Genomic DNA, 16,589 nt, shown 5'->3' on the forward strand with positions numbered 1-16,589 from the left:
GATAAAAATTTATGTAAAAATATATAAGGAACTCTTACAAACTTATAGCAAAAGCAAAAGAAAACAAAATAAAAAACACCTTTGTTCATGTTTTAATCACAGGAATGCATTTCTTCAAAGAAAACATACAATTGGTAACCATTTGAAGAGGTGGTTGACATCAATAATCATCGGGGAAATACATGCAAATCTAAAACATAATGAGATATCACCTCACACCTATTAGGATATTATTATTGAAAACAACAGAAGATAACAAGTTTTGGCAAAGATCTGGAGAAATTGAAACTCTTATGCACTGTGAGCACCGTGAGAATGTAAATCAATGAAGCCACTATGGAAAATGGTCTGGAAGTTTCTCAAAAAAATTAAACCAGAACTATCATGTGATGCAGGAATTCCACTTTTGAATATGTATCCAATGGAATTGAAATCAGAATCTCTAAGAAATATCTGTACTCCCATGTTCATTGCAGCATTATGCCATAAACATATCACCTCCAAATGTTTCCTTCTGCCCTCTTGATTATTGGTAGTCTCATTTCATAAGAACACTTAATATAAGATCTATACATTTAGCAAAATTTTAAGTATACAATTCAATATAATTAACTATAAGCAGTATGCTATGCAGTAAATATCTAGACCTTTTCATTTGCATAAAGTAAAACTTTGTACCATTTGACTAATACCACTCTTTTCCCCTCCCTTTAGCACCTGACAACCATTTTGCTCTCTGCTTCTAAGACTTTTGATAGATATTATGTTAAGTGTCTTTATAAAATAAGACAGTAATAATAATTAAGAGGGCAGAAGGAAGCTTTTGGAAGTGATAGATATGTTTATGGCTTAGATTGTGGTGATGGTTTCATGTATATATAATTATCTCCAATTTCATTAAGTTGTATACACTAAACATGTACAACTTTGTGTATGACAAGCATACCTCAGTAAAGTAGTTAAAAAAGAGGGGGAGGATTTGACACTAGTGTTTCTGTTTCTCCTGGTATTTCCTTTAATTATATTTCATAATAAGATATGGCTAGTAAGAATAATTTTTTAAAAAAGATTTTATTTATTTATTCATGATAGACACACACACAGAGAGAGAGAGGCAGAGATACAGGCAGAGGGAGAAGCAGGCTCCATGCAGGAAGCCCGATGTGGGACTCAATCCCAGGACTCCAGGATCACGCCCTGGGCTGAAGACAGGTGCTAAACTGCTGAGCCACCCAGGAATCCCCAAGAATAATTTTTATACAAATAAAATGATGTTCATGGAAAGCCCGCTTCTGATAGGAAAGATAGAATATTGCCAATCTACCCTTTCACACTATTAAAAATTACATGTAACTTCTAGTTGGCCCATGAATAATTCGTGTGAAAAAACCTTTTACATATGGAGAGTGTAGTGTTAGTCTTTGAACTATTCAGTATTTATAGCTGAAAATGTTTTCTCTAAGCTAAAGTGATAGAGATACAGATCTTTTGTAGAAGTATGCTAACTTTTTAGTTAAGTTTAGTTAAGAAGTATGCTAACTTTAATTGAGTATGCTAAGATTTTTAGTCTGTGTCTTAATATAATCTCTTCACTAACAGTGTTTAACACTGTATAAGTTATTTAATGAATGTAAAATTTTGAAGACAAAATTTTCATAAATATCAGATATTTTAACAGGTGCAAAGTTTGCAAGCACTTCTCTTCAAATGGAGGCAATGAAATTTTGAAGGCATTAAAAATGTGTCATAAAGTTGAAATATGGGATCCCTGTGTGGCGCAGCGGTTTAGCGCCTGCCTTTGGCCCAGGGCGCGATCCTGGAGACCCAGGATCAAATCCCACGTCAGGCTCCCGGTGTATGGAGCCTGCTTCTCCCTCTGCCTGTGTCTCTGCCTCTCTCTCTCTCACTGTGTGCCTATCATAAATAAAAAAAAAAAAAAAAAAAAAAAAAATTTAAAAAAAAAAAAAAAAAAAAAAAGTTGAAATATTAGTGTCAACATTATATGGGATTTTTAAGACATTTTAATATTTGACATACTAAAAAGAAGAATCAAGGCTTAATGGAATAAGATCCTTTAGAGCCCTTTCCTTATCTGTATTAAAGAATCTGGGTTTGAGATCTCAATATAATACCTAGGAGATTCCTTAATTCAGAATTTTATGAAACCAACAAAAATATTTTTTAAAAAAAACTGAACCATTATTATGGAATTTTTATTATGCTCTCTTTACTATAGAACTTACTTAAAGTATATAATGTAAACTTTAAAAGACATGGAGTTAGTGTCTGGCACTGTTTTATGTCTACTATCTTTTCAAGAAGTACTGAAAATATGTCTAATTTAAAATTCATTTTATTTTCTGACCACAATTTTTCTTTTCCCTGTTTTGCTTAGCAGCTGTTTTTTTTTTTCATGTCTTGCACATCTGTTTGGCAAAAAGATATTTTTATCAATATCAAGGTCCACAGTCTCCATTTCTGCTCAACCATGTGTTCACAGCTTAACTATATTTTTTACCATTTGTACTAATAAAGCAAGTTTAATTTTGGTAATGATCCTGACAAACGGCAAACATTACTTGTTTATTGGTAGAGGGTGATTTTCCCTTTGTTCATGTGACTGTGTTCCTGGATTTACTCTCAATTTGGCAGTTATCTCATACACATAGTGTCAATGTCAGAATGTCAAGTGGATATACACTTCCTCTTCTTTCAATAGGCAAGCTAGCTTCCTGATTGGTGAGAAGAGCTTCATTTAACTGAAATACAAAGGTTGAGAAGCATTCCATGTAGCATCATCAAGCATTTCTAGTTACACCATTAGATATTGCTTTGGACTGTGATAGCTCATGATAATTAATTTTTTGTTATTTTATACTCAGATTTATGTTTGATATAATACAGTGAAAATAATGATGTAGAAAATTTATTTTTAAAGATTTTATTTATTTATTCATGAGAGATACAGAGAGAGAGTCAGAGACATGGAGAAGCAGGCTCCTGGTGGGGAGGAGACTGGTGTGTGACTTGATCCTGAAACCCTGGGATCAAGACCATAGCCAAAGGAAGACACTCAACAATTTAGCCACTCAGGCATCCCTGATGTAGAAAAATTTAAATGCAGTTTTATATATTGGAAAAATGTATTATAGAACACTAATATTAAGTATTTCATTGTATAGCAGTCACTTTTTTATACTTAAACTTAAAATTTAGATAAACCTTAAGAGGTATTTCAGATATGAAATATGGCTTTCAGTGAAGGAACAGTTGCTTAATATACAGTAATCGCAGAGTCAAAAAAATTGGCAAAGAATTTCATTTTGTTAGTCATTGGAGTTACATCATTCTACATTTCTACAGGTGATCCCTTTGCTAGCTATTTATGTGTTTATGTGCTGGTTTTCTGATAATAATCTATTTCCATATTCTCTTCCAAGACCTTTACACTACAATATGATTATATCTTTCATATGGAATGTAGTTCACACGTTTATGTCAACATGCTTTTCTGTAAAACTTTTCAAAATGACCGAAACCTCTTTTGTGGCCACTGTATCCCTACACTGGTATTTTTAAATGTCAGCAATTCTGGTAGAACACATTTACTTAGAAACAGGAATCCTAAGTTGAACATCTTCAATGCTGAATCAAAATGGCAGTATCATGGTGGTCTATTAGCATCTTGTCCCTGAAATGTCACAAAAATCTCAATAACAAATCATCTTGGTTTAGTTATATGGTTTTTAATTCAGAAAACAAAAACTAGCAAAGTCAATGTGACAGAGGACTTTTACAAAGTACTTTTATTTCTTTCAAAAATTTTGAGCTAGTATTCCTTATTTAAGCACTAGGAATCTAAATTTGAGCTCTTGGGCATTTTCGAAAACATGGACATTCTATGAATGCACAAGTATATCTTTTTTTTTCATAAGTTAGAATGAACTTTGAAATTTTGGGTTTCTTTTACTTTGGATGGTTTTATAGGCAAATATGGCTTCACTGGAGAAATGAATAATTAAAATGACACATGAAAGATAAATACTTATTATTTTAGTGAAGAAAGGTAGAGAGGAATATTTTATAAAGAGGTAGTAGCTCTTTCAAAGATTAGAAGGTGAAAAAAGATATAACAGGTTTAAAAAATACATTCAGTAAAGCTATGTTGTAAAAAAATAGGAAAAGGTACTTTGTAGCAAAATGAGCCTGAAAATTTAAGTAGATGCCAGAAAAACGGAGATTTTTGTGAACAAGGATATGCAGATTTGTTTTGGCTGACCTAGACCTATCATGTGCTCTGAATGAACTCTGTCACATATTAAAATGGAATCTTGGAAGAGCCAGGAGAAGTCAAATATTTGAAAAGCTAATGACAAATTTATCAAATGAGAGAAAATCATTAATTATATATCCCAGAAGCTCAAGTAACCCAAGTAGGGTAATCACAAACAAAATATATATGTTAAATAACATATATTAATATGTTATTTAATATGTTAAATTAATATATATTAATGATATATACTATATCACATCTAAAATTATATACATTATATATAGTATATAGTACATGGATTATATGTTTATATATTATATAATATAATATATTATATTTATATATTTATATATTTAAATATATACATATACATATTTATAAATATATTTTATTTGTATTTATATTATTTATATATGTGTATATATAAAATTGATGGCAGCAAAGTATAAAGAGCAAATCATGGAAGAAGCAAAAGAGAAAAATGACAGATCCTTTATTGGGAAACAACAATAAATGTCTGAATTATGACCAAAAAAAATCCAAAACGTATAAAGACTACTGAATGCCAAATTGAAAGTGCTGGGAAAGTAAAAAGCAAAAGAAACAAATGAATAAAGCTACTATCCAAGAATTCTTTATCCAGTGAAACTATCCTTCAAAAATAAAATTAAATGAACATACTTACAGATAAATAAAACTGAAATAATTCAGTTTTATGAGCCTTGTGTTATATGGAATTCTCAAGGAATATGTCCGTCTGATTTAAAATGACAGTAGATGATAACAGGGATCTATGGGAAAGGAAGAACACCACCAATTATAATTTGTCAATGCACACACACATACACACATGCACAGAACACATCTTCTTTATCCATTCATCAAGCGATGGACACCTGGGCTGTTTCCATAATTTAGCTATATGCTGCTATAAACATAGGGGTGCATGTATCACTTTAGTGTTTTTATATTCTTTGGGTACTCAGTAGTACGATTGATAGATTACAGGGTAGTTCTATTTTTAACATTTTTGAGGAAATTCCATGCTATTTTCCACAGCAGCTGTAGCAGTTAGCATTTCTACTAATAGTGTTCTGTGAAAAATTCTGTTGGTATTTTGATAGGGGTTGTGTTAAAAGTATAGATTGCTTTGCATAGTATTGACATTTTAATAATATTTGTTCTTCCACTCCATGAGTATTGAATATCTTTCCATTTCTTTGTGTCACCTTCAAGTCCTCTCAACAGCATTTTATAGTTTTCAAAGTACAGGTTAGGTTTATTCCTAGATATCTTATTATTTTTGGTGCAACTGTAAATGAGCTGTTTTCTTAATTTCTCTTTCTGCTGCTTGATTATTATTTTATTATAATGACAGATTTCTGTACATTAATTTTGTATACCGTAACCTTACTGAACTTTTTTATTGGTTCTAGCAGGTTTTTGGTGGAATCTTTTGGGTTTTCTATGTAGAGTATCATATTATCTGCAAATGTTAAAGTTTAATTTTTCCTTACCAATTTGGATGCCTTTTATTTCTTTTTGTTGTCTATTGCCATGACCAGGACTTCCAGTACTGTGTTGAATAAAAGTGATGAGAGTGGACATCCTTGCCTTGTTCCTGACCTTAGAGGAAATGCTCTCAGTATTTTCCCATTAAGGATGATATTACCCGTGGGTTTTTCATATTTGATCATTATTATGTTGAGGTATGTTTCCTCTAAATCTACTTTGTTGAGCATTTTTATTATGAATGAATATTATACTTTGTCAAATACTTTTCTGCCTCTATTAAAATGATCATGTGATTCTTTTTTTTAAGATTTTATTTATTTATTCATGAGAAACACAGAGACAGAGAGGCAGAGACACAAGCAGAGGGAGAAGCGGGCTCCATGCAGGGAGCCTGATATGGGTCTCGATCCCGGGTCTCCAGGATCACACCCTGTGCCCAAGGCAGGCACTAAATCACTGAGCCACCCAGGGATCCCCTGATCATGTGATTCTTATCCTTTCTCTTATTTATATGATGTTTTATGTTGACTGATTTGTGATTATTGAACCACCCTTGCAATTCAGAAGTAAGTTTCACTTGATCATGATGAATGATTTTTTTTTATGTATTGTTGGATTCAGTTTGCTAGTATTTTGTTTGGAATTTGAGAATTTTTACATCTGTGTTCATCAGAGATACTGTCCTATAGTTCTCTTTTTTACTTTTCATCATTTTACTGATGTCTTTATCTGATATTGGTATCAGGGTGGTGCTGGCCTCATTGAATGAATTTGGAAGTTTACTTTATTATTCTATTTTTTTGGAATAGCTATTAATTCCTCTTTAAATGATAGAATTTGCCTGTGAACCCATCTGTTCCTGGAACTTTGTTGGGATTTTTTGTTTACCGATTCAGTTTTTTTTTTTTTCTGTTTATGCTCAAAATTTCTATTTCTTCCTACTTCAGTTTTGGTAGTTTCCATGTTTCTAGGTATTTATACATTTCTTCTAGGTTGTCCAATTCATTGGCATATAGTTTTACATAATATTCTCTTATAATAGCTTGTGTTTCTGTGGTGTTGGTTGTTATTTCTCCTCTCTTTGTGATTTTATTTGAGTCCTTTCTGTTATTATTTTTTTTTGATAAATCTGGCTAGGGGTTTATCAATTTTATTGATTACTTATTGATTTTATTTATGATTTTTTTTAAAAGACCCAGGTCCTAGTTTCTTTGATGTGTTCTATTGATTTCTTTTAGTTCCTTGATGTACGTTGTTAACGGTTTTATGTAATTGCGTGCTCCTATCTTGGGTGCATAAGCTTTTACAATTGTTATATATTCTTAGATTGTTTCTTTTACTATTATATAGTGTCCTTCCTTGTCTCTTATTATAGTCTTTGTTCTAAATTCTATTTTATCCAAATAAGTATTGCTATTCTAGCTTTCTTTTGTTTTTGTTTTTGTTTTTTTAATTTATTTTTTATTGGTGTTCAATTTACTAACATACAGAATAACCCCCAGTGCCCGTCACCCATTCACTCCCACCCCCCGCCCTCCTCCCCTTCCACCACCCCTAGTTCGTTTCCCAGAGTTAGCAGTCTTTACGTTCTGTCTCCCTTTCTGATATTTCCCACACATTTCTTCCCCCTTCCCTTATATTCCCTTTCACTATTATTTATATTCCCCAAATGAATGAGAACATATATTTGCATGGTAGATATTTCTCCATCTCCTCACTTTCAATCTGCTGGTGTCTTTAGGTCTAAAGTGAGTCTTTTGTTGGCAGCATGTAGATGAGTTTTATTATTATTATTATTATTTTTACCCATTCTAACATCCTATGTCTTTTGATTGGAGTATTTGGTCCATTTATGTTCAAAGTAATTATTGATGTAAGTGTATTTCATGCCATTTTATTACTTGTTTTCTTATTGTTTCTGGAGATTTTCTCTGATCTTTTCCTGTCTTTCTCTTTCATGGTTTGCTGATTTTCTTTAGTCATGTATTTGGATTTCTTTCTCTTCATTCTTTGCATATTTACTAGTGGCTTTTGATATAAGGTTACCATTAGATTTGTGTATAACTTCTTCTGCATATAGCAGTTTATATTTGTTCATGGTTAAATTTAAACTCATTCTTCACCCCTTCCTCCCCACATTTTAGGTATATGTTGTCATGATTACATCATATTGTTTTGTAAATTCTTTGATTTTTTTTACAGAAATATTCTTTTTGTGTTTCCTACCTTAATATTGTCATTTTTGGTCCTCCTTTCAACTCACATATCCCCTTTAATATTTCTTACAGAGCTGGTTTAATGGTCATGAAATCCTTTAGTTTTTGTTTGGAAAACTGTATCTCTCCTTCTACTCTGAATGATACCTTCATGGCTAGAGTATTCTGGGCTGCAAATTCATTTTCATATTTAGTGCCTTGAATATATCATGCCATTTCTTTCTGGCCTAGAAAGCTTCTGCTTAAAAAAATCTCCTGCTAGCCTTATCAGGTTTCCCTTATATGTTACTGTGTTCTTCTGTCTTGCTGCTTTTAAAATTTTTTCTTTATCACTATATTTTGCCAATTACAATATGTCTTTGTGTGGATCTGCTTTTGTTGATTTTGCTGGGGGTTCGCTGTGTATCCTGGGTCTGCATATCTGTTTCCTTTACCAGACTAGGGAAGTTTTCAGCTATTATTTCTTCAAATAAAATTTCTGGCCACTTTTCTCTCTATTCTTTTTCTGGGACTCATATAATACAAATTATTGGATGGAGTCACTGAGTTCCCGAAATCTATTCCCATTTTGCATAATTCTTTTTTCTCTCTTTTGTTCAGCTTGATTTCTTTCCATTATTCTGTCTTCTAGGTCATTAATTCATTCCTCTACTTCTTTCAGCCTACTGCCCATTCTGTAAAGTGTGTTTCTCATTTCATTTATTGAGCCCTTTATCTCTGCTACATTATTCCTTATCTTTGTATTAAATGTCTCACTTATATCTTCTATAATTTTCTTAAGTCCAGTAAGTATCCTTATGATTATTTGCCTTAAATTCTCCATTAGCCATGTTACTTGTATCTGTTTCACCTAGATCTCTAGCCATGCCTTGTCCTATTCTTTCATTTGGGATAAATTTCTCTGTCTTCTCATTTTGTCTAAGTCTCTGTGCCTGTTTTTCTGTGTTAGGACAGTCAGCTCCATTTCCTTTTCTTGAGGGTATAGTCTTATGAAGAAGAAATCCTATTGCACCCTTCAGTGTACTGTCCCCTGTTCTTCAGGGCCTAATTCTTCTGGTAGTTTCTTCCTGGCTTCTTTATCCTTTAGGCCAATCATCTGCAGTGGCTGTTTTTCCTTCTTGTGGGCAGTGTTTGGTCCTTGGCCCAAATGTGGTACATTTTAACTATGTGTGCTGTGGTCTGCTTATGAAGTGAGACTTATCATTTGCTGCAGGATACTAGGCTTTCAAAACTTCTGAGTAGGGATACATGTTGTGAGCAGGGGTTTGGGCTGGTCTTCTGTGCCTCAGTGCTGGGACTGAGGCAAGCAAGACACCAAAGGGCAGTTCTACTGGAGCACTGGAGGAAGTGGGACCAGTCTTGATGAGCAAGTTAGGTAGCCACTATGGACACTACATTGCTTCCTGCAGGTGGCTCTGTGCTTTCACTGATGGGTGGTGGAGGGATATGGTACCTGTCATTACTTTGTTCCCAGAGTGGTTTTTCCGTGAATGCTGCCTCTCTGTGATGTGCTCCAAAATGAGCAACTAACCTCTCCACTGTGTGCCCAGACACTATTCTGATTGATGTTTCTGAGCTGTATGTTTGCAGGTTGTTTGCCTGCCTTCCCTCCACGTGCAAAGCAATGTTCTCTGGGCTCTACCCCAGCCAAGCCTGCTGACCTCTAAAACTTCAGACTTAGCCCTTTGGCTGCCAGAAGCCATGAAATTCATCTCCTCTTACTTTCCAAGCCAGTTGCTGTGGGGATTCATATACCCCATACACTCCCCCCGCCCCCCGGGTTACTGTGTCTCTCAACCTTCTCTGTGACTGCAGCCCTCTCCCCACCACAGTGGCCATGATTCATATATCTCCCAAACCACATCACTCCCCTTTCTATCTTCTTTAATGTGGTCTTTAGTTGTGTAGTTTGTTCTGCCACCTTGAGGTCAATTTCTGGGTATTTAGAATTATTTAATGGTTTTCTAGTATTTATGGGACAAGGTGAGCCTAGGGAGCTTAATAACAGTGACTTAAAGTTATTTTTCTATATTCCACTATGAGAAAGTTAGAAAAAGAAGAGCATATTAAATCCTAATGTAAGCAGACAGAAAGAAAGAAATTAAAAAGATCTGAGCAGAAAATGATGAAAAAGAAGAGGATAAAGCAATATATAAAAGCAACAAAAACCAATAAAACCAAAGATTGTATTAAAAACATCAATATTAGATAAAACTTTGGGTAAATGATCAATTTTAAGAAATATCAATTCCAGAATAAAAGCTAGGATCTCAGTATATGACCTACAGATGTTAAGATGATAATAAGGAAGTATGATAAATAATTTTATGCTAATTACCATGGCAATTTAAATGAAATGGACAAATTTTGTGAAAAACAACTGCATCAAGAAATGAAAAAATGTAAAGAATCTTACATCAGTGAAATAAATTTAAATGTTTAATTAGCTTAGTTAATAATTAAACTCATCCCAAAAAGTAAAATTTTGTTCTAATTGCTCATTGGTGATTTTTGTTTTAAAAAATCCTTAAGAAATTTTAACAGTCTCCCTTAACTTTTTTCAAATAGTAATGGAGAAAGGAATGCTTTTCAACTTACTTTAATGGGAAAGTTATTATTCTGATACACTTAGCCAAAGACATTAAAAGAATAATTAAGTCCAGTATTCCTTGTAAAGATAGAGAAACTGTAACAAAATGTTAGCCATTTGAATATGTTCATCTATACAAAAGGATAGCTGACCAATGGCGTAAAGGAACATATTTTTTTTTTGTATGGAACGTATTCTAAAAACTGATTTTGGTATTGTTGCAACATTGTATAAATTTGTCAAATCCATCAAACTATTTCCTGAGAATATGTGACTTGTTCTATATACATTATAATTAAATCAAGCTGCAGTAAAAATTTGCATCAACTACATTGCCAGTAATTTAACACCCCAAAATTTAAAGGACCTATAATTTCATTAACAATTCTGGTAAATACTTAGGACGTCTAAAGTAAAGTCATAGTTCTGCCCAATCTTGTACATGGTATAATTTTTGTAACATAACATATAAGCTTTGTCATTTGATGAAATAAATGCTTTAATTAAAATACATGATTTTAGACTAGAGATGAAAAAATATGTTATGCTGTTTATAAGAGACAAACTAAAAGTATAAAGAAATATTAAAATTATTACTTATTAAAAATAGGTATATTAAAAGAATGGTGGTTAGAGTATAATATTTTTCAGCAAATTTTCATTTTCCTCCCTACTTCATAAGAATGTTATATTTCTCACTTCAGTGATGTTGAGCTACGGATATTCCTTGCACTGACCAATTAAATGAGCATGGATAGGACTTTTACTCCATTCAAGCAGAGGCTTTAAATATGCTTTTATGGTTTCTTTTGACATTTTACATTCCCTCTCATCACCATGAGAAGTGTACATCCTAGAAAAGAGCAGCTCTTTTAGCAAGATTTCTGACATGAAAATATATGTGAAAGACCTAGCCTGGATGGAACCTAGAGCAGTGACTTCCTAGAAAAAAACACAAATGACATAAGATGAAAATCTGGTGAGTACTAAATATATCAAATGTATAATGAATATCTTCATACAGATAACCTTCCAGGATTAAATAAATTTATCAAATACGCCCAAACATTCAAAGAAATATTAACATAAAACTTTAAACAACTCTCCCAGATATATTGTATGAAAGGGAAGAACACTGCAAACTCATTTTAATGATGCCTGTAAAAGTTTTATAACCAAACTGGACAAAAAAATTCTAAGATTACAGCATATCTTTCACGAATACAGGTGTAATACAAACTAAACAATATATTACTAATCAAATCCAACAATACATAAAAGGTATAATGTATCATGATCAAGTTGGATTCATCCTTGAATTGCAGGGTTAGTTTAACATTAAAAATATAAAACAATAGAATTCACCATATAAAAAAAAAGAGACAAGTCATATGAATTTTTGGAGGCCAAAAAATGTCATCTAAAAGGTATCCATGTAAAGTTCATGGAATCTGTGAATTTCAGGTGATATGGCTAAATGTGTGATTAAGTTTAGGATCTTGAGAGGAAGAATTTATCCTGGATTATCTAGGTGGGCTCTGAATCCAATCACATGCATTCTTATAAAACACATGGAAGAGGAGATACATAATAGATACACAGAGGGGAAGATCATGTGAAGAAGGAGGCAGACTGGAGTTATAAAGCCACAAAGTAAAAAAATGTCTGAAGCCCCCAGGACCTGGAATTGGCAGGGGAGGATTCTCCTTCAGAGCCATTGTACAGCCCTGAGGACACTGCTTTTTGAGGACTTTCCAGTCTCCAGAACTGAGAGAAAGGAATCTTCTATTGTTTTAAGCCACAGAGTTTGTGGGAATTTGTTGTGACAGCCTTAGGAAAATAATAGTCTCCGTAGATACAAAACCAGCATCTGATAAAATTTAACCGCAATTTATGACCAAAATAAGTGCTCAGAGCACTCGGAAAAAAGTCAATCTCCTTTTGATGAGTAGCTACAAAAATCTTTCAGCAAGCAATGTATTTAATAATAAAATATCGAATGCTTTATTCCAAAGTCAGTATTGATTCAAATTGCTTGTTAAAACAATTTTTATTCACCTTTTTTATCCAATATTAAATTGGTTGTCCTAGCAAGTGAAATGAGATTTAAAAAACTAAGAATTAGAATAGCAGAAATAAATTATAAGCATTTGCTATTAAAATGATTGTGTATATAGCAAGTCCAAAATATTTGTCTGATGTTCTATTAAAATGGATATGTGGATCTAGCAAGGTCGATATAAAGAAACCAAATATAATAGTATTTAGCAGAAACTAAGTATGGAAGCAAACAATTGAGAAATAAAACTGATAAAATCACTTTGTAAAAGTTTTAATAGTATCCAAAAAAATCTAACAAATACATACAACCTTTGGTCCGGCATTGCACTTTTATGCACGTGTATAAGAGCAATGCATACATGCATCTACCAAATACACAATAATTCTTGTAGAAGCACTATTTCCAGTAGCTAAGAATTAGTAATAAAACAAATATCCACAACTATAGAAGAAATATATTGTGGTGAATTTATAAAATAGACTATCTGAAAGTTATAAAGAATTATCTATTGCTACCTACAATAATGTGTATTATATTGAAGAAGGGCCCCACGTAGAACCGTGTGTACTATTTGATTCCATTTGTATTATACTCAAAAGCAGGCAAAGTTAATTTGCAGTGACAAATGTCAGGAATGTGGATACTTATAGGTTGAAAAGATACTAGGAGGAGGCTTTAGGGAGCATCTGAGTTACTGATAATACACTTTTGATTTGTGTGTTTAAATGGACTTTCAGTTTGTGGAAATCCTGAGTCTTTAAGGAATCAGAGCGTAAGAGATTATTATCAAAAAGGAGCTATAGTAACTCCCCAACAGTCTATTTCACTGCCTAAATAACAAAATTTTAGGCAGTGAAATAGACTACAGGGAAAGTTTTATTTCTGTTCATTGCTGTTCCACCTTGGGCTGAGGACTGAGAAATTGGTGGTTGTTACAGGACAATTGTAACAATTGTTATAGAACAATTCTATAACATAAAGCACAGAGACAGTCTCTTTTCCCAGATAGAGTTCAGGTGGTTTATAGAATCATGAAGTATAAAGGGCTGGGTGGGTTGTGGAATAACAGTATGGAATTTCTGTGTAGCTTGGTGGGGAAGAGAAGCAGGAGCAGCATGGTTCCTTTAAGCTGAAAAATTACCGGGATAAGACACAATGTCAGGTGTTACATAAATGTACCAAATGTAATCAATTTGTTGGTTTTTCAGAATTTTGGACTTGCTTGCTATTATAAATTCCTTGAATTTCATGAGGTTTCAATGTTTGTCTTGCTAACTATTTTCATTCTAGAATCTGGCTTGGAGTCTTATATCAAATAAAGAGCTGACCCCACTAATGTCTGCTCCATATTTCGTTGGTTCACTTGAGTTTATCTGAAGTTATTGACAATCTGATGGCTGCTTATGACAAGGGCCTATGCATGTCTTTCTTCTGTGCCATAGGATTTTCTCTAGCAGAGAGGGGCCTTGCTGGGGGCTACATACAGGCACAGTCAAGTGGGAGAGAAAAGATCATATGGCAGAGGCCATCCTCACCAAAGGGTGATGGAATCAGAACAGAAATGATTTAGCTTTCTACATGGCTGAGTAGGCTGATTCTGAGGTATATTCACACCGTATCTCAGAGGGTTCATCATGAAATTGAGCCCCAATTGTCCTTATTAGAAACATGATCTTTCACGTCCATTTTATGGTTTATTTCACTTTCCCTGATTCTTCATATATATTTTGTGAGCTCTCTTGTGCAGTTAAAATACTTGGACTTACATTCTTGTGTGAGGATCTCCTGTAAGGTGGGATCCAACTAAGACAGTAAATGTGATGATGCTTACAGTAAGGAAACTGTTCTTATTTCTGTCATCCCACTTGTGATGCTAGTACTCCTTCCCACGCTAGAGGCCAGCATTGGAACCTCATTTATAAATGGGAGAGGGAGAGATAAGGAATGTGGAAAATAATATGAAGGAGTGCTTAACCAAGGCCAACTTCTATTCAGAACCAAAGAAGATATCGACAGTGAATCAAACGGGAACATAAGGGAAGGAGTGACAAAGAGAGTTGCTCTAAAGTTTGTTTATAGCAGATCATAAAGTGTTTACTGAAAGAATGCTTAACAATGATCAGTAATTTCCCTTTTCTCTACATTTTACTCTTTGTCCCTTTTTCCTGGAAGAAGAAGGAAAAAAGAGGGACAAAATGTCTGTACATTTTTTCAGTTTTCTCAATCAGGACATTCTCTTACATTTGCACACTGTTAGTTAATTGCATATTGAGGTTATTAGTTTTAACTTGGATAATTTTAATTGTGATATTGCCATGGTAACACTGGCAAAGGTGACATAGTAACTTAATATCATGGTTGTCATCCAAATGTGCACATTTAATCTGGACATAGCTATGATTATGATGACTTCTAATTGCTAATGAAAATAGTTTGAAAAAATAAAAAAAGAAAATAGTCAGTTTTTCCATAAATCTGACTGTGCAGTCTGAAAATTACTTACTTGGAATTCTTGAGAAAGTGATAGTGAGAAGATTAATTTTACTACCTCAGAAATTATGTTTTCTAAGAAGGCAGAAAATGTTAACAACCATGTAAAGTTGCTTTATACTGTTTTGACCAAGAGACTAGCTTTTAATATTTTCTTTCTTACCCTTTAACTGGAGGACTGAAGGAAGCCAAATGCTCAAGATACTTCTTTTGAAAATCATCAACATATTTTACTGAAATCTGACATTTTTACTGGTTTCAAGATGTGCTGCACTTGCAAGCTGTCATTTGTGACAGAACAACAGACTCTTCTCTGTTTTTTCTTGCATTTGAAGAAAATCAATTTAAAGCTTAAAATAATTTATCCAGTGATTTAAAATTTGAAAATAAAATCTATCAAAATTTATGCTATTTGTTTTAATTCATTGCTTGACTACCATATCTTTCTTTTCCTTAGACGTAGGAGTGAAAGGTGGTGTTGGAGGTTTATTTTACTCTTGGACCCCTGAGATTGAACCTCCGACCTCTCTTCTACATACTACCTAAAGAGTTTCAAGTCTAGGCATAATCCATGTTCCTACAGCAGTTAACACTTGAGATATTGTTATTTGGACTAAAGAAAAAATGAATTGTAGAAAATTTTATTTGTTGGTGCTCAGTGGATAGAATGGGAGGGAAGAAGAGAGGAAATTGTCTTGGAGTGTGATTCTAGAGCTCTAGCTCAAATGTGTTCTCTTTTCCTGGCTATGTTTGTGGTCACATCTCTGCTTTCTTCCATAAATCCACTCTTATTTCTCCGTGAAAGCATTAAATCCTCTTCAAAATTTGCTTCACACATTCAAATCTTAGAACTTTAACAGTCTACTTTTCAGAATGTTATGGGAGTATCTTATTAAAAAAAATCCTGGATGTTTTCTTAAATGGGCCCTAGATTCCATTAATTAAATGTCTATTCTTTATTGCTGTTAATGAATTTTCTGTTGTCCCCCCCCCATTTTCCTGACATACTTTGCTATTTCATTTTTTTCCCTTTCCTTATTATAGCATCTCTTACATATGTTTCTTACAGGAAATCTAGATGAGGTATTTCCCCTGTCCTTTGGTTGCAGAAAAATTCATAGTATACAAATATTTAAAGATATTAACAAATATATAAAGATAAGAATATGGAAAGGGAAAATATGTTTAAAGATCTTTATTTCTACTTGGAACATTCTATGTGTACCCATGGTTGGAGGATGGTAATGTTTCTATGTAATATAGGATTTACGTGGGCAGTGATTATACTCTGAATATCATTTTTTCTCAGGTTTATAAATACATTAAAATATACATAATTTATATCTTCCAGAATAGAAGAACATTTTTTTCTCAACTTCTAAAGGAGCCATTGAAAAATTTCAACTTGAAGTAGCTAACAAGTCCTTCCCCTATTGTAGC

General features: G+C 33.2%; 1 long non-coding RNA gene across 1 annotated transcript; it reads left to right on the plus strand.

The window, feature by feature from the left end:
- Positions 1-5,923: 5,923 nt before the first annotated feature.
- Positions 5,924-15,504, plus strand: LOC111091824. The gene is made up of 3 exons (XR_005376010.1): positions 5,924-5,985; positions 11,443-11,576; positions 15,326-15,504. It is a non-coding gene; the product is annotated as an uncharacterized LOC111091824 (long non-coding RNA).
- Positions 15,505-16,589: the final 1,085 nt, after the last annotated feature.

The sequence above is a fragment of the Canis lupus genome, chromosome 22 (assembly GCF_011100685.1).
Source record: "Canis lupus familiaris isolate Mischka breed German Shepherd chromosome 22, alternate assembly UU_Cfam_GSD_1.0, whole genome shotgun sequence".
NCBI classification, from domain to species: domain Eukaryota; kingdom Metazoa; phylum Chordata; class Mammalia; order Carnivora; family Canidae; genus Canis; species Canis lupus.